At 38.2% G+C, this 18,366-nt stretch overlaps 1 long non-coding RNA gene across 13 annotated transcripts in view; it reads left to right on the top strand.

Annotated features, from left to right (window-relative positions):
* The first annotated feature begins 3,014 nt into the window (after nt 1-3,014).
* The window catches only part of LOC140630868 (uncharacterized), a 56,189-nt gene continuing 40,837 nt past the window's right edge, over nt 3,015-18,366 (top strand). For 6 of the 13 annotated variants that reach the window (XR_012028553.1, XR_012028551.1, XR_012028546.1 and 3 more), the window contains exons 1-3: nt 6,013-6,122; nt 7,760-7,921; nt 12,087-12,153. This is a non-coding gene — a long non-coding RNA (uncharacterized lncRNA). The other 7 variants (XR_012028552.1, XR_012028549.1, XR_012028548.1 and 4 more) reach the window with 4 other exon arrangements.

Genomic DNA, 18,366 nt, shown 5'->3' with positions numbered 1-18,366 from the left:
AGCCTATATAACTCTCACTGCCATCCCACTGTCATAACCCAGTCACTCTGCCAGGGGTACCAAGAGTGGGTTCAGAAAAAGGAAAATAAAACAGTATTTGATAGAGAACACTATTATCACTGCCAAAATTTAATGTCCAAGATGTCTGCCGGTGATAGCTTTGGGAATCTTGCTTAGACATTACTCAGATTCTATCTAAAGTTCTTTTCAGGGGATCTCTGGATGGCTCAGTGGTTTAGTGACTGCCTTCGGCCTGGGGCGTAGCCCTGGAGTCTTGGGATCGAGTCCCACATCAGGCCCCTGCATGGAGCCTGCTTCTGCCTCTGCCTGTGTCTCTGCCTCTCTCTCTGTCTCTGTGTCTCTCATGAATAAAAAAATAAAATTAAATTTAAAAAGATAAAGTTCTTTTTATTTTCTTATATTCACTATTACTGTCTCTGTTGCACCAATGGGTCCCAAGGGTATAACTGACATTCATTATCTCCTTCTTCTACTGACTGTTGTAGATACTACTAATCCTTGGCCAACAATTCTGCTGTTTGAGGAGGCCAGATCTTCATCCTTGACAGGAAACTCACATCTTCATCCTGGTTACCATGCCTTTTCAGACCAGGCTTGCTGCAGCTGCCCATTTATATTTATCACCAGGCATGAGAGAAACTCAGCATCCCTGATTTCAGCCATCTCACAAAGTTACATGATCTAGACACACTCCTCTCCAATCCAGTAGCAGAGCAGCAATCTTTCACTTCAATATAATAATATTCAATATAATTTAATTTAATAAGTCAATCACTTCTGATAGAACCTCTAGATCTCTAGGTTTGATGGAACTGTAGTGGGTCCCTAGTATGAGCATCCTCCCTCCAAAACCAGAATTCTAGAGAGTTATTCAGAGAAAAGGAGGTAAAAATCACCCAAGTGAGTCAATGACTGACAGTGATGGCAAAAGAGATAGATGTACTCCTACTTCTTTTTTTTTAAAGATTGATTGATTGATTTATTTATTTATTTATTTATTTATTTGAGAGAATGTGTACACGCACATGAGTAGGGGGAGGGACTGACCGAGAGGGAGAATCCTCAAGCCGACTCCCCGCTGAGCACAAAGCCTGTACTCGTACTTCTAATCTCAGAGGTATCTATTCTACTACTGAGGATACAGCACCATATAATAGCTACTGGCTTCAACTCCAGTCCTACAAAGATTCACCCAAAGAGCTCAATTCAAATGAGCTTTTATGAAGTCATTCTAATGTTCTATTAGAAAACCGTTTCTAAGTGATACAGTATGACATAGGACCAACAAATCTCATTGTCCTATTTTTTATATCTCTTCTACTGTCAAATAGGTCCATTAGCCCAAGACCACATTAGGAAAATCCATGATCATAAAACAGATATTATGTGAGCCTGAGATAGTGACGCCTGAATAGGTGAAGACAAACTCATTCCAAGAAAACACATCAGTCTCAGTAAAGATAAAGCACACGTGATCCGATGTGAACAATATGCCACTAAGTAGCTGGTTAGTGGCCACAAGCAGCTGTGGTGCACTGAAGGCTGTCTCTGATCTTGCCTGCTCCTACAGTCATCATTGACAACAGCCTTGTCAGTCTAGATGAGAGGAGGCTGTGCTGTCATCCCAGTGTGTAGTCTTCATCGCTGGCACTGTAACCATCCCACAGACTAGTTCACTGGACTGGTTCAAGAGCCATGAAGTGCCAAGGACAAAGACTGCCTGCCTGTCGGTGGAGGTCTTATTATACTTATTTGTTGTTCAGTGCTTTATCTATAAAATTTGCTTTCTTTTGAGCATTCTATTAGTTATATAGTGTTGAATCACAAATTATCCCAAAACTTAGCAGCTTAAAAGAACGTTTACTGTCTCAGAGTTTATGTGGGTAAATAAGCTGCCATGTTGTAACTTTTCCTATTGAGAGGCCCATGTGGCAAGGAACGGATGTCCCCGCCCAGAGCCAGCAGGTACCTGATGCCTTCCAACAGCCACATGGTCCACTCATTCCTGTAGACCCAGAAATTTTAAGGGAATTTGGATGTTCAAGGTTTTAAGGTGCATACACACTTATGCTCCTCTATCACACTCTTATTCCTATAATACTTGTTGGGGCTATGAATTCAACCCTGCTTCTATCATGATCAGATTCCAGCCTCATATTCTGCCTGCAGGAAACAGGGTATATCTAAATATTATCATAGATGTCTTCTTTCTTCACAGCTTACCCTTAGTTGTTAATTGCCTGACCTGAGTCTGTAATTTTTCCCTCCTATGCTTTGATGGCAGTTAACTCAAACAAACAAACCACACAAGCTTTTTAAGTACTATTGTCTTCACATCTCTTACATACTTTCTTTTTCCCATGAGCCAGTGAGCTAGGTGAAAATAATGCCCCTTCAAGATGTGCCCATCTTAGTCCCCAGAATTCCAGAAATTGTTAACATGGCAGAAGGGGGATCTACATATGTGATTAAGTTAAGGACCTTAAGGTAGAGAGATTATTTTAGATTATCAGGTTGGAATCAATCTAATTACCTGTGTCCCTAAAAGCAGAGAACTTTAACTAGCTGGCGTCAGAGGTAATATGGTTATTGGAAGAAGGGTCAGAAACAGGCCATATTACAGGTTCTGAAGGTAGAAGGAAGCCAAGGAATGAAAGTGGCCTCTTAAAATCTAAAAAAGGCATGGAAATGGATGCTCGCTGACAGCCTCCAGAGGGGACACAGAGCTCTTGACACCTGATAGCCTAGTGATATCCATATTATACTTCTAACCTGTAGAAATAAAAAATAACAAATGTGTGTTGTGTTAAGTCATGAAGTTTGTAGTGATTTGTTATGGATGCAGTAAAAAAACTAATACAGCGTATATCCCCATTTCAGGCCCCTTCATCTTAATTCTGCTCAGGAGAAAGCATTAGTAATTATGATGTAGAAGAATGCCAGGAATTATCTCCAGCAATTCCAATGGAATTATTAGTGACCTACTCCTAGAAACAGGGTCATTGTTAGCACATCAATCTGTGGATCTGTAGGACTACTTCCAGCCTAACTCTTTTAATTTGGGTTCTCCTTAAAACAGATCCTAAAAACCAATAATTGGAACATGACTAGAATATTTGGGAAGTGATCCCAGGAGACACCAATGGAGAAAGGTAAGTAATACAAGGAATGGAAGGGACCCAATGGAACATGCACGACCACTGTGGACTCTTGGACCTTTATCCTATTGAAGACAGAGGAGAAACAAGCACTTGAGAATTATTCCACCCAAGAGGTGGGGAGACAAACTAATGATCCAAACATTCCCATCAGCCATGGGCTGAGGGATGGTTGATCCTGAGGGCTACCACACATCGATGTTTCTAGTCCACCCACCAAGTAAGCAGAACAGGCTTTGGTGCTCAGGGACAACTCCGAGGTAAAATCAGAGGTGCCGGCATTTGGAAGTTGGCCCAGGGTGCATGCTGAGGAGAGAAGAGGAAGGTCACTTGTAGCATCTGCTGTGACCATTCATTCTTATTTGCTTCACTACAGTATACTCATCATGTCGGTTCTGTTCCATCCGGGCTGTTGGCTGCTTGAACTTCACCTGCTCCAGACTCAGACCTCCTCTGGCCTCCCCCAATTGATAATCCTGTTCCCCGACTCCATTGTCTTCTTCCCTCCTTCACTAACTATGTTACTTGTGTTCTCAGAGAGTTTTAATTTACCATCAATTCTTTATTATCTCTTTATTATTTCATTCAAAGTTTTGCAATGTGGCTCAAAAACTCTCCAGGATTTTTTTCCACTTTTTTTTTTCCCATTCTTCTTTTGTTTCTAGTACAGCTGCATTTTCACATCTTTTCACAAGCAATAGATACAAAAAGGACATATTTGACATATTTTTCTGTCTCTATATTTTATCATTCCTCTGCTACTTCTATGCAAACTGAATTCTATTCCCTGAGTTTTTCTTCCTTTCCCAGATATATCTCATGTTTTCAACTCCCTATTAGCTCTGACCCCATAGCTTTTTATGCCTTGATTCATCTTATTCTTCAATGCCCAGCTTCTTCTGTGACTTCCTAGATATAATCGTTCCCATATCAGTGCTGCCATGGTACTGTTTCTTCTTCTATAGGTCTGACCCACATTGGAGCAATTGTCTCTAATGCCTGACAATAAATGGTGAGCTTTCCAGGTCATGTGCAGACCTGAGTCTGTTAGCCACAGCAGGTGTCTCACAAATGGGCCTTTGGTAGCATGCAATCAGAATCAGATGAACTAGTCTAAAAGATGGGATGAGAAGTGGTATTAGATAGAAGTGTTGTTTCAAAAGACCAACACCCAATCAAGCACCTCTCAGGATAAAGAACACTTGTCTTTAGTAATCTTTTAGAACGTGCTTCCAAAAATGATAAATTAAAATGAATAAATACTAGAATGACCACTTTGTCATGACCTAATTCTCATTTTTTTCCTTAACATTATTTTTAGCACTGCATGGGGACTTGATTTACTTTATTCTTAAAGTATCCTGGAAGAAGGAATTTTTGAATATAGTACAAATGGGAGCCAACTGCCCCATGGCAGAACAATGGTGCTGCATGGCTTGGATGGGCTGGCTGGTATCTGGCCTCTGTGAAGGACCTGACTTAATCTGCACAGTGCAGACTTTCTCTTATGTTTTAAAATGATATCTGAAAACAGAACAAATTTGAAATAGATCTAGCAACAAGCAACAAAAATGATTAAATGAATAGAATTAAGCCCATGTGAAAAAGGGTTAATAGAGTAAGAGGTACTTATTAGAAAAACAACAACAAAAAGACCCAGGGTGACATTAACTGTCTAAAAGTATATTAAAGGTTGTTTATTAAATGAGAACACTGAGCAACTGAGCTTTATTTGAATATCACAAAATGAAAACGAAAAATAAATTCCTCTAAGAATTTTCTTAGATAAAAGTTGAATATGTTTAATTTTTTTGAATATGTTTAATTACTATAATTTTTACTTGTTAAATACACAAAATATATATGTTTAGACACATTTTGCCTGATACTTTTCAAAATTGCTTTAATGGATAGATTAGATGTTTATTCACCTAGGGAAAGACGCTTTGCAATGCACTCCAATGGCTTTCATGTTTTAGGAGATTTTTTTTTTTTTTTTTTAAAGAAGAGGATTTGGATCAGATACCAGATTCCCAAAGCCAAAGTGAAATGAAAGATTGAGCCATTAATAATTTGATAAATGAATTAGTATAAACAATGATGATAAAAACCTAGAGATACAACAGCCAACACTCTCAGATTGTAGTTCACTTCCTCATGGCACTTCTAAGCAGGAGTTAGGGATTTCGAAGTTGTCTACATTATGGCATCATGAAAGCAAACAAGTGGTTTACTCTAACAGTGACCTATGTATTTTCTCTCTGTGGGCACAGAATACTTTAGATTTAAATCCAAAGAGAGCGCCCTGTTGAAAGTCAAGAAGTAGCTAGCGTCTGGTGTCTGCTGGAAGGTACGAGGGAAAGGTCAAGGAAAGTAAATCTCCCCCTTTACAAATTATTCTGAACTCTGGTTATTTGGACTGCCAGAGAAGGACGGTGATAGAAGGTCCCACATGCCAGTCTGCAGCCTTTTTGGGAGCTTCCCAGGTATTATCTAAAATGGGCCCCTTACGTGGAGCACAGGAAGAGATGAAGAAATCAGGCAGACCGTTCTAGGATGGCAGGTGGCAGCGAGTCTTTCTGATGAGGAGGCTTGTGTCGGACGGCCACAAGTAGATCTACAAGATCTCTGCACCTGTCTGCCAGATCTTAAAAGTTTATTTGGAGGCCTTAACTGGGTCAGTCATGTACATCATTCAGATGGTCCCAATGCTTGGGACAAGCTTCAGGAAGCTGGGGAGGTAAGAAGAATAGATATTCCAAGGACAGGGGAGGGGGTGAGGAGCCTCTGACTGCTCAGGTCCAGATCACTGGTGAACTGGTGGTCCCACCCCCTTGACAACCGCCCCTGACATCAGAAAGGGGCAGAGTGAGCACATCAGTAATATATGGCAAACAAACTCACAGGCATAGTTTCTGTGAGATTATCCACACAACAGGGGCTGTGAGTATTATGGGAGCATGGCAAGCTTTAGAATAACTAGGAGGATATGATATTGCTGGTTATTGTGATTTGCATATTGTATGTGTCTGCGTGTGGGTGGGTGTTTATTTTTGTAGGACAAAAGGAAAGAGGAACTCATATCTATCAGATGCTTATTATGCAAACTACTTTCTATTGTACACTTTGAATGGATCTTTTACCTCCGTTGATTTTGTAGCCACACGCATAAGCCATTCGAAAAATAATGCCTTACTGAGTTAAAAAGATCTTCCGTATGCTGATACATTTCATTATACAATATTTTGAAGCATACATTTGTTAATATTGCCATGAATCTCAAGAGAAACATCTTTAAGTAGTGAGAGGCTCTCAAGACCTTGGTGGCAGATATCATTTTTCCAAAAACCTAATTTTTGCTTAAAAAGCTGGGATTTTATCCTTGGCAGTTGTCTTCTTAAAGGGACAAGTTTACTTCATCTTTCATTTTGTTAGGTTTTCTTTTCTATTTTTTAAAGAAAATATCTGCAAAATATTCAAGTGTGAATAATCATAGTTTGTCAGTCTGTTGGAGTTTTAAGTAAATGATGCTTCATAAATAAAGGGGCTCATTCAGAGAGCAACTGAAATAATCACACTAGGGTTTTACTCAGAGACAAGCACCATGCTCTGGCAGGCTACAGAAGAGCTTTATGCACGTTCTCACTTTGTCACACAGAATATTAAAATGACAGATCATATACTCAAGGGTCAACATTTAATAAAACTAGTAATTTTTATTGCTTTATCAGGGTCACTCATAAATAAAATTGGCGTGTGTGTGTGTGTGTGTGTGTGTGTATTACACGGCAATGAGAAGTACAATGACTATAAGTAGTGTGTGACCCCTACCTTGATTTGTGAGAAGTTGCCAGCAGATTTACCCAACTGTTCTTACACAGTCAGTGAAAATGTCAGCACAGTAAAAAAGACCTAGTGTCTTCGTGTTATTATAACAATCATTGTGACCTTGAGGAGTCCTTGAATGATTTCCATGCACACCTGACACTGTCTGGCCCAGGACCCAAACGAAGTTCCAGGGAGATTCTGCAATAGGGGAAGAGGATATCATCAGATCTGAGCCCTGCTGGTGTATATCACCAGCCCAACATGCTCATCCTCATGTTAGAAACCCCTAGAGAAGCAGCCAACCCGACAGCCAGTGCCACACAGCACTACCACATGGAGACGCGTGTGCCTCCCTCTATTCCCTCTGTGTCTTGGGCTGTGAAAAACCTGTATATACTTAGTTTTTCCAGACGGAATGTCTAATCTGTTCATTTTGGACCTCTGACCCCACCTCTGTTACTTGGTTTATTAATCTCAGCGTCCTCCTTCTGCCTGGCCATCACATAAACAATCTTCCCTGTTGGTCTCCAGTTCATATCTACTGGGGTTCCTCTCAGGGACGCATGCTTCCCCAAGCCCTCCCCTCCTGATGCCCGGCCTAGATCCCTGAATGGAAGAAAGCATGGACTATCCCCAGTTCACCAGAAGTAACTTGCCTCCAGGGAAACACTGATATTTAATGCCTGTAAGATACAAGTTTTTTTATTTTTGTTTTTAATCAATTGTGACTCTGCCTGACAAATAATTTTCAGAGATTAATGGCTTGTGAAAATTCAGACATAGCACCTGAGCAGCATTTCCCAATTCCTGAACACGAGAATCCTTTCAATAAAGAAGCAAGCATAGATGTTCTCTACGGCAAATAGTGCTGATCAATGAAGGTCTTTCTAGGGAAGCAAGCCACTGTATTTCAGGTCTGTATTCTCTAATACATACAATCAACTTTATTTAACTCTTAAAGGTTGGGGAAACAGTTCCTTAGTTTTCATGTTGTAATTTTTCATATTCCTAACTTTGGAACATTTGTTTCTAACGCTGTCTCTGAATTTTCTAAGAACAGAAATTCACACTTTTGGACTTGGAATGCTGGGTTCATTCAGACCATCTATGAATTCTCCTATAATTTCTCATGTATTAAACCCTAATTCCTTTTTGACCTTTTATTGTTCTGGTTACTTAATCATCATTAGTTTTGGTGTTAAAGAAAATTCATGAACCATATACACAGATGTTTCTTTGTGGTTTACTACTTCGAAACTTGGTGTCTTTAATCGAGACACTTTAATTTTATTTTAAAATTAGAAGAGAAAATATTGCCTAAGTTATATAGCTGTTGATGAAACTTTACTGATAGAGAGCCAGGCCTACAAACAGAGTGCACCTGTTAGGTCTCTCTTTCTTTAACTTGGAAAGGAGAAACAAGGTGGGACCCTTGGTTTGGATGGACTATAGGCTTTTCACTATTAACTACATTTCATCATCTTGTATTTTCAGAAACAACAACAGTGCTAGTCAGATATAGTTGCCAGTAATGAAAAAAGTTTTTGTTGGTATACACTATAATTGTAACTAAAATAGAAACAGTATTGTCTTTTCCTTATGTATGCATGTTAACTATGTGCCTTAAACTGTCAGGAGTGAACCTCCACTAAAGTTGCCATATACAGAATAAACCTTATTAATGTTTTTTGGAAAATTTTAGATTTGTCAAGGTTTTCTCAGAAACTTTGTTTCTGACAGGTTTGCCTCATCTAAAAGTAGAGATACTGAATTAAATAGCATAAGAAAAGAGCAGAAGAAAAGTATATTAATAAAATAATATTTAATAAATAAAATATAACATTAAAAAATGTCCATATCAACACAATACAAAGTTTGTCTGATGCTCCCCCCAGTTCTCAGGAATCATGATAAAATTCTGGCAAAAATGTAATGAGTTTTGTGGGTAGTGACTAAATGTAGAAAATACAGAGGAAAAGGAAAATTATATCATAAACCATGTAGAACATCCCAATATGCCAGCCAGCAGACCATTTTAAGCAGACTAATAAATATTTTGAACTGATATTAGACAAGAGAATATGACTTTCCATATAAAGAATAGGGTAATCTTATAAAAGCAATAGCATTTACTGCAATGTGTTTCCCAGAGCGTATTCTGTATATTAAAATATAGATTTACATTGTCATCAAAATGACTACACATAAATGCATAAATGCATTATGGATTAGCTCACTTGATAAGAGACTTCATTCCCCTTTCCTGTCATCTTCTTGTTGTTAGCAACCACAGCTCCCTGCTCTTCAACCAGAATTTCCCAGTTCCACATGTGTACATATTTTCACTAATGAGATTAACAGCAAACACGTCAGCATTCCCTGCACTAGATGCTGATGATACTTCGGACCCTCTCTCCCTCAAAGGGTGCTCTCAGGAAAGTGCATGACACGAGATTTTCTGTCTATGATATGGCTCTAAGTCACTAAATAATTCTTGAAAATGGAAGTACGAAGTTTAGGTTTGAGCTTATATATATATATATATATTTGGTTTGAGCTTATATTATAGAAGTTTTCACATACTGCAGAAGTCATTTCAGAGACCCTGGGGCAAATGGGTTAAATGATATAAAATAATTGTCAACGTGGATGTCTGACTCTGGGACTAATAAACCAGGGATCTGCAAGGATTTCTGTATTGCAACAGGCATCTCTGTGCCTTAATAAAATGCTTATTCACAGTTTTCAAGTGGAAGTTTCAAACATTTAAATAATGGTGGTATTAGTTAAATTACAGAATAAATTAGTGTAATGTCAGTATCTATATGTGACTTTTCCTCACTACTGCAAATCCAGGCACCCAGTACAGTCTCTGGTGCTTAATGGATGAACAAATGTTTGTTAAGTAATGACTAAAAACAAGCCTAGTTATTAAATTTTAGTTTCATATTATCTATTTTGGTCATCAAAAACTTTGTGAGGCTTAATGCAGCACATTATCTATGGTACAATATTGATTTTCAAAAGTTGCTGTATATTCAACTTTATTCCTTGAGAATTTTCTTTTTGAGAATTTTTGTCTTGATTTGAGAAGACCCATTAGTTTAATGCAAATTGTTTATTTCAATAATGATGGTGACAGATCACCTGGTCTAAAGATAAGACTTTGTCTTGGATGAGAGGATTTAAGCATGAGGAGGGGCAATAACTTTGCTAGGTCACACAGCAGGTAGTGATGGGGTAAGAATTTGACCTAAGCAGGCAGAATCCTGGCTGTCCAAGATTTTAATCATGTAAGAAGAAAACCAAAAGAGTACAGCTGCATGCAATTAAGGGGAGGAAGTATTTCCAAGAAGAAAAGAGAAAGGGATTTATGATTTCAATGTAGGAAAGCCAACAGAATTCAAGGACAGCGGGGACTAAGAAAAGTCCTTGTAGAAATGAAATGTGAAGCCACTTTGTCAGTGGTTAAGGTGGGAGCGAAAGGAAGAGGAAGACAGTGAGAATAAATGTTTTTTTCATTAATTTTGACAAATAAAGGAAAGGGAATGATCCGTCACCCAGGTCAAAGAAAGAACTTTTTAAAGAGAGAGGTAAAAAAAAAAAAAAAAAAAAAAGAAAAGAAGAAAGAAAAGAAAAGAAAAGAAAAGAAAAGAAAAGAAAAGAAAAGAAAAGAAAAAAGGATGTGTAGGGAAGGGAAAAGCTAGTCATGAAGGAAAGATTAAAGGATGAGAGAGAGGGAGGGAGGGACAAAGGAAGGGAGAGAGAGAGATGGAGAGGGGAGACATAAGAGAAAACAAAGCATTGCTAGCATAAATTCTCAGACAAGAGGAACAAGGACCACCTCCAGAAGGTGATGTGACATAGAACAGACTATTTGTTAGAATCCACCATTTAATTACTAGAATAGTGAAAAGCTAGATATTTTAAAATAGAAGAGTTGTTTTTTTTTTAAGTTATTATTTCTAGTTGATTTCAGAATATCTTGATAACAACTGATAGTTCTATCTTTAAGGGTAAGAATCTGTTTTAAGGATTTTATCTACAACATTTGACAGTATCCATAAAGTTCATTTTTGAACCACAGAGTTAGTTAGGAAAAGAGTCATAAATATCAATGGGAAGAATGTGACGTGTTGATCTGATGAGTGGTAGTGTCATGAAAAATCAGCTGGTTTAAACAGAACCCTAAACTTTCATCTCACTGAATAGAAGAGGTGTTGAAACCTTTTTTTAGCATAATGCCTTTTTGATGGTTTTTATGGGGGCAAGGATCCTCAGTCTGCTATCCACAGAGAAAATTGGATGAATCAGTGTTCCCAAAATATATTACTAAGATTCACACCACACAATGAATGTGTATATTTAACCTTTACAAAGAACTTGAGGGAAAGACTTTTTTAATACTTCACTTAAAAACCATCAGAAATGTACTTTTCTCAAAAGGTAATTGATTCAGTAATACTGCAAAACTGCAGCATAGAAAGTATGTAAGTTTACACCAGAGTCATTTCTCTGTGTTTTGTTACACTTTCTGAATTTTTTAATAAATAAGATGAAAAATAAATACAAGGAAAGAGAGTGAAATTAAATTAATATTTGTCTTTGTATCCTGAATGTCCTAAGAGAGCTGGAAATATTGGAAAAGAAGGACATTATACATTATTTGTATGCTTTAACGAAATAGAAAAGAAAGTTTTATTTGCTCTACCTCAGGGATATTATGGACAAACATCTAACAAAGAGAATGAAACTATAAAGGGACTAGTTTTGTCAAGTTCAGGTTCTAGGGGAAAAAATGAGAAAGCAAGAGATATAAATAATTCTTTTTGTGGAAAGTACATTGAAAATCATCTAATCTAGCATTAATACAGACTTTCCTCCACATGGTCTATAGCAAAGTATAAAACAAGCACTAACTATGTGCCAGGCACCGGGTTTGCAAAGGTGAAGAAGACGTGTTTCCTATCTTCAGGAAATTATAGTAGAGAAATAAAAAAAAATAGCTGGGAAATAGTTTGTAGGTAATACACAACAGTATGCCCTATACAAATTATACAAAATAATTTGTTTCATCAGTACAGCAAGAACACAGAGGAGGGAGTGAATAATTGTGACATGTTGCTTGGAGATGCATCAGGACAAGGTAGGTGTGTCTAAGTATTGCAAGAGTTTGCCAGGAAGACACATGAGTATCTGTCATCATAATACTGAAGTTTTTTGATCTATGTGAAATCTATCTGAAGCATAAAGTGGAATGCTGTGTTTAGGCAAAGTGCTTTAGTCCTTCCGAATCATAACACACCTGTGTGCACCCACAGCTCATAGGGAAGGCTGACAGATGGAGAGGTGAGTGGGGCGGGGCCATCTGAGTTCTCACATATTGTGCCAACACATCCAGCCTCCTACTGGAAGCATTGAGAGGTGGGGCAGAGAATTAAGTGGGATGTAGTCTTAGAGGGATCAAGTAGTGGAATGTGTGGAGTAGGGCCAGGGTAAGTACAGGGCAGTTACACAGAAAGTGACCATGAGGGTTCGGACTCACACAATGGAAGTGCACAACTGCTACACACACAGGAGGTAGAATTCCAAGGTGAGTTTTTGGGACATGGAGTTAATGCATGAGCTGAAGATAAACGCTCGCCAAGGGTCACACGGTGATTTAATTGATATTGATATTCCTGGAATGCTTTACCCCTGGCTAGAAGGGATGGTTTTAGCCACTGCGCTCAGCTCAGGAGTCTCAGAAGGACTGTGAGGTGCCCCTGATGAATGTAGACTCTTCTCTGTCTACATTTTAAGATGCTCAGAATGTCTCACTTACTTTATGGTGATCATGTGCCAGGTGCCCGTGATTAGTGAACATCGCCTTCTTCATAGGCCTTTAGCTGCCATATAAATCAGTAGTCTGTGTGCTTCACTGAGCATTTGTAAATAACTTACAAATTAATTGCTTCTGTTGTTCAGATAATTCTGCAGAAGGATGAATCGAATTAAAGTTGCCCTATGTTTTGTTTGGCAGAACTGAGGGAAATTGGGCTTCCTATTAACTTACGCAAAACAGGACATATATGTACATTTATGGTTATCGTAATAATAATTAGGAAAAGGTCCCTTGGATGTTTTGGCAAACAGCACCCCACAAAATTAACTCTCTCACATCGAAACAATCTCCTTAGATGATTTTACAAGTAAAGAAATGATAAAGAATGAGGCTCATCTTTGCTGATATGTCTTTCAGTGAGACATTGGCATCAAAGTTTATTTTACAGTTCGCCTCTCACTGCTTATCCCATCAGAGGAGCTTTATAGAAAACAAGGTCCTGGCTCCTGCTTTAACTCTTTTGCATAACTTTCCCAGGCTAGTTCTTGGCTGGGGAACTTAAATGCTAGGAAGAAAATGATTCAAGAAGTTTGGGGAATTTTATCAATACCATTTTTTCTACCTCTGCATGCTCAATCTCAGATTTTTTAAAAGAAAGATGTCTCATCTACTATTGTATTTATCATTATTATTTCCATTTTAAGATTTTATTTATTCATGAGAGACACACAGAGAGAGTCAGAGACATTGGCAGAGGGAGAAGGAGGCTCCCTGCGGGGAGTTCAATGCAGAACTCGATCCCAGAACCCCAGGATCACGCCCTGAGCTGAAGGCAGATGCTCAGCCCCTGAGCCACCCAGGCGCCTCTGTATTTATTTCCGACGACCACAAACTAATCCTATTGGTATTATATCATGAAAAAGGTGAAACTCACTGTTCTAGTGACTATGTTGACAAGGTTTGTATCATTGGCAAATCCAATCACTGGGAAATTAATTATGTGACATACACACAAGAAATTTTAAAATAACCAGATAGTCTATCAGAAATTTTCCAATTTTACTGAGGTGTAATTTACATTGACTCAGATCCATCCATTTTAAGTATACAGCTGTTGAGCTGTGAATACTTTATAATGTTGGGTAAATAGTACCATAATTTGGATAGAGAACATTTCCCTCATCCTGCATATTTCTCTTGTTGATTTGCATTGGTCTCTTCATTAAAGTCCCCGTCCTAGGCAAACAATGATAGACTTTTTGTCATGATAGTTTGAGTTTTCCATAATGTTATATAAGTGAAACCACACAGCTGAAGCTTTTGTATTTGATTTATCTAATTTATATTATATATTCAAGATGGATCACCACTGTGGATGCATCTACTGCTGAGTCATATTCCACAGTATGGAGGTCCCATTACTTCTTTATCCACTCACTAAATGATAGATGTTTGACTTTTTAAAAGGACTTGGCTACTGTGAATAATGCTGTCATGGTCTAATAGGGGAAGGTATGAAGGAAAGAATGATAAGAATGATATAAAGAAGGATCGTGAGCCAAGGAAGGCAGGTAGCCTTTGGAAGCTAGAAATGGCAAGGAAGTCAATTCTTCTTGGGAGCCCCTACTGGGATGCAGCCCTATCAACTCTGTGCCTTAGGACTGTGAAAACCAAACTGTGCTGTCTTAAGTCACCAGTTTGCGATGATTTGTTATAGTAGCAACAGTACTAGTACAGATTCTGGTCTGTCCATGTTTGGGCGTGGAGAGATATTTTCATTTTTGTGGATACATATGTCAGAGAAGAATGGCTGAGTCACATAGAACATATACAGTATTATTTCAATCAACCAGATCACCTTAAAACATACTGTGTGCCAAAGAGAGGAAAACATTACTGTCAATATCCAAGACTGTTGTCATATGTGACTGTCACTAAAATTAACCTGGGCACTATCAGGATAAATTGATTTTGGGGACTAAAACTATGTGCATGGGGGTCAAACAGAACTACATTTTGGTACTTTACTAATTATGTAATGTTGGGAAGGCCACCTAGTTTCTTTACCTCTAGTTTCCTGATCCACATCTACATGATGCGAACACCAATGTGAGAATATGTGTATAAATGGAATAGTAGAATCAGGCTCACTATTCATGTTAGATATTATGATTACAAATATTTGACAATTCCTACAAAGATGCTCCTTAAAAACACTGTGTGTGTGTGTGTCTGTGTGTGTGCCTATTCTAGTGGCTGGTGGAAATTATAACAGTGTGATTGTGAATGGGATTAGTTATAAAAAGTATTTTCAAGTTTATATTCATATATGATTGGTCCAGTTCAGGTAAAATTAATTATAATACGCCTTAAAATATACTTTAAAGTTGTATTTTTCAGTATAAGAAGAGAATAAGAATACATAATCAATAAAGTCAATTACCATAAACAAAAACAATAAACTGATATTATTCCTTAGGTTATGTCAGAAATACTAGAATGTATGTGTGTGTGTGTGAGTGTGTGTGTGTGTGTGTATGTGTGTGTGTGAGAGAGAGAGAGATGGAGGACAGGGTATACCTGACCAAGCTTTTTTTTTTAAGATTTTATTTATTTATTCATGAGGGACACAGCAAGAGAGAGAGAGAGAGAGAGAGAGGCAGAGACACAGGCAGAGGCAGAAGCAGGCTCCATGCATGGAGCCCTATGTGGGACTTGATCCTGAGACTCCAGGATCATACCCATGGGCCTAAGGCAGGCACCAAACTGCTGAGCCACCCAGGGATTCCCCTGACCAAGCTTTTAAATCTCACCGCTGATTTATAGTACATACAGCAAACTATGTTACCTAGGTCTGAATCCTTATCCATACCTAACCTCCGCATCTATACCTATCTGTACATCTCAAGCCACAAACCAACATTGAGCATCTTTCCTAATGTTCACCTATCTGGTTTTGTGCTGTCCTCAGTCATTGATGACTGTTGTCTAAATCCCTAAATGCCTGAAAGATATTGTAATATCCTAATTATGGTATATGGATATTTAATTAGGATAATACCATATTACCAATATGGTACTATCTTAATTATATTATTCTTTCCTCATTGATTATTATGAATATTAGCATAAAGTGTAAATTCCTTAGTCAACTTGAGGTGCTCTTGTACAAGACTGCCAACATAAATTCTTCCTTGATTTCCAAATATCTAGGTGGTCTACTAGCATCCTCTTAGAGTGACAACCCCTCCCTCACTCTGGTGTCTCACATGAAATTAGCATTCTATTCAACATTATTTGAGTGCTTTCTGACATAATTGCAGAAGAAAAACTATCTTGGGGGAAAAATAAAGCACAATTTTCATTAGAATAGGAAAGAGTAGAGGTTATTTTTATTAAGCAGTTAGGTAAACAGTAGTGGAGGAAAATGCACATATTGTGCCTTTTGTTTCAGTGGTAAGAAAAATTTCAGGTATGTGGGAAGATCAGAAATTGAATATTTTTTAAATCTTCTAATCATGCCTTTTAAAATATAAGTATTAAGCAATAACAAAAACTCAAAACACACAGAAACTCTCAAACCATGATTCATCCTGTTTCATTATTAACATTCTAAACCATCTTCTTTGTGTCTAATGCAAAATCAGAATTTTCTGTGAAGAAAAGATTCTGAAGATCTTCAATGTTTATTGATTAGAAAACAAACTCATTTTTTGGAGCCATCTAACATTCAAATAGTCTCTGTAGACACAAACTCAAAGATCGAAAAATTAAGTAGTGAAGAATAGAACATTCACCTAAAAGTAATGTAGACAGTGTTAATAGTTACACTTCTTAATGAAATAATGCATCCAGGAAATGCCCATCAGTACTGCTAAAATCCCACGTGAAATTTTTTGAGAACTTCATGACAACACTGACCTCCAGCTGAGTCCTGCACTCAGCAGGGAAAACAATGACAGTATGACCTAAAAAAGACTCACACATGATCCAACCTATGACAAGGCCATACATAGACCCTCCACATCCCCCTTCTTTGCCTCACAAACGATGAACAGAATAGTCTATCCCCACCTACCAGTCTGGAAGATGCAGTTGACCTCTGCACTTGACCAGCCTTGAGTCAGGCTTCATTGTCATGCTGCCATTTGGACTCTGATTCCCTGCCAATTGGGGTCATCACCAGGACCCAGAACAATCCTCTCAGTGGCCCTTTCCAAGCTAAAGGAAAGAGACAGAGAGACAGAGAGAGAGACAGAGAGAAAACCTAAACCACTGCAAAAAAGAGAGTGAGGTAGGGAGTGGGGGGAGAAGGAAGGAAGGAAGGAAGGAAGGAAGGAAGGAAGGAAGGAAGGAAGGAAGGAAGGAAGGAAGGAAACGAAGACCAGAAGGAGAAATGTCTCCTGCCCAGCTGTTGAATTCTACCACACACATAGTCATTTCTAGCTTCCTTTATTCTCTTGATAAAAGAACAGCCTTGCTGTCTGGTCGCTGCGATGTCTGTGGAGCTCACAGGCAGGGTTTTCTCTGCCGCAACAGTCCCTATCACTTTCTACAACAGAGCAGCACCGGCGGTTGCAATGGCCTTTCCCAACAGTGTGTCCTTACCAGAGTTCAGATTGGTTTGTCTGTTATTTGTAATGGATGGATCAAACTGCCACTACCCAAACTGATCCATTTTATCACAAGAGTAAGAAAAGGTGGGCAGTAAAAAGAAAAAAAAAACAAAAACACTTGGTGTAACAACAGGGAGCATACACCACTACCTATGTGGTACTCTCACCAAACACAGACTAACAAAGCTGAATCTGAATCTAGCCAGGCCTCTAGCTCCAACTACACCCTTTATAGAAAAAATAGAGAAACTGGAAGAATAAATTTTTGTTTTTTAATTTTTAAAAAAGATTCTATTTATTTATTTATTTATTTATTTATTTATTTATTTATTTAGAGAGAGAGCGCAAGCAGGAGGTGGGGAGGGGCAGAGGCAGAGGGAGGAGCAGACTCTCCTGCTGAGCAGGGAGCCTGATGCAGGACTTGATCCCAGGACCCAGGAATCATGACCTGAGCCAAAGGCAGATGCTTGAATGACTCAGCCACCCAGGCATCCTGGTTGTTTGTTCTTTAAACCATGAGGATACAAAGTGCAAATCAAGACCATGGGGAAAGAAAAAAAAAGGAAAAAAAAAAAAAAAGACCATGGGGAATCCTACAGGACACATGACCTACTTCCTTCAATGAACTAATATCCTGAAGAAAATGGGGGAAAAGAGGGGAGAATCTTAGGTCAAAAGGTATAAAAGATATATTAAGCATGGTGTCTAAACTTTGTTTGGATACTAATTTTAACGATCTGTAAAAAGATATTTTGAAACAATGAAGGAAAATCGAACATGGACAGAGTGTTAAATAATATTAAGGAATTGTCATTAGTTTTGTTGGGTTTTATTGCAGTTTTGTCTTTGAAATAGCCTCATTTATTGGAGATATCCTAAAATATAAGTGAAATGAATTTATGATATTTAATATTTGCTT

This window comes from Canis lupus, chromosome 3 (assembly GCF_048164855.1).
Source record: "Canis lupus baileyi chromosome 3, mCanLup2.hap1, whole genome shotgun sequence".
NCBI lineage: Eukaryota > Metazoa > Chordata > Mammalia > Carnivora > Canidae > Canis > Canis lupus.
This window is presented reverse-complemented; position numbering and strand designations above follow the sequence as displayed.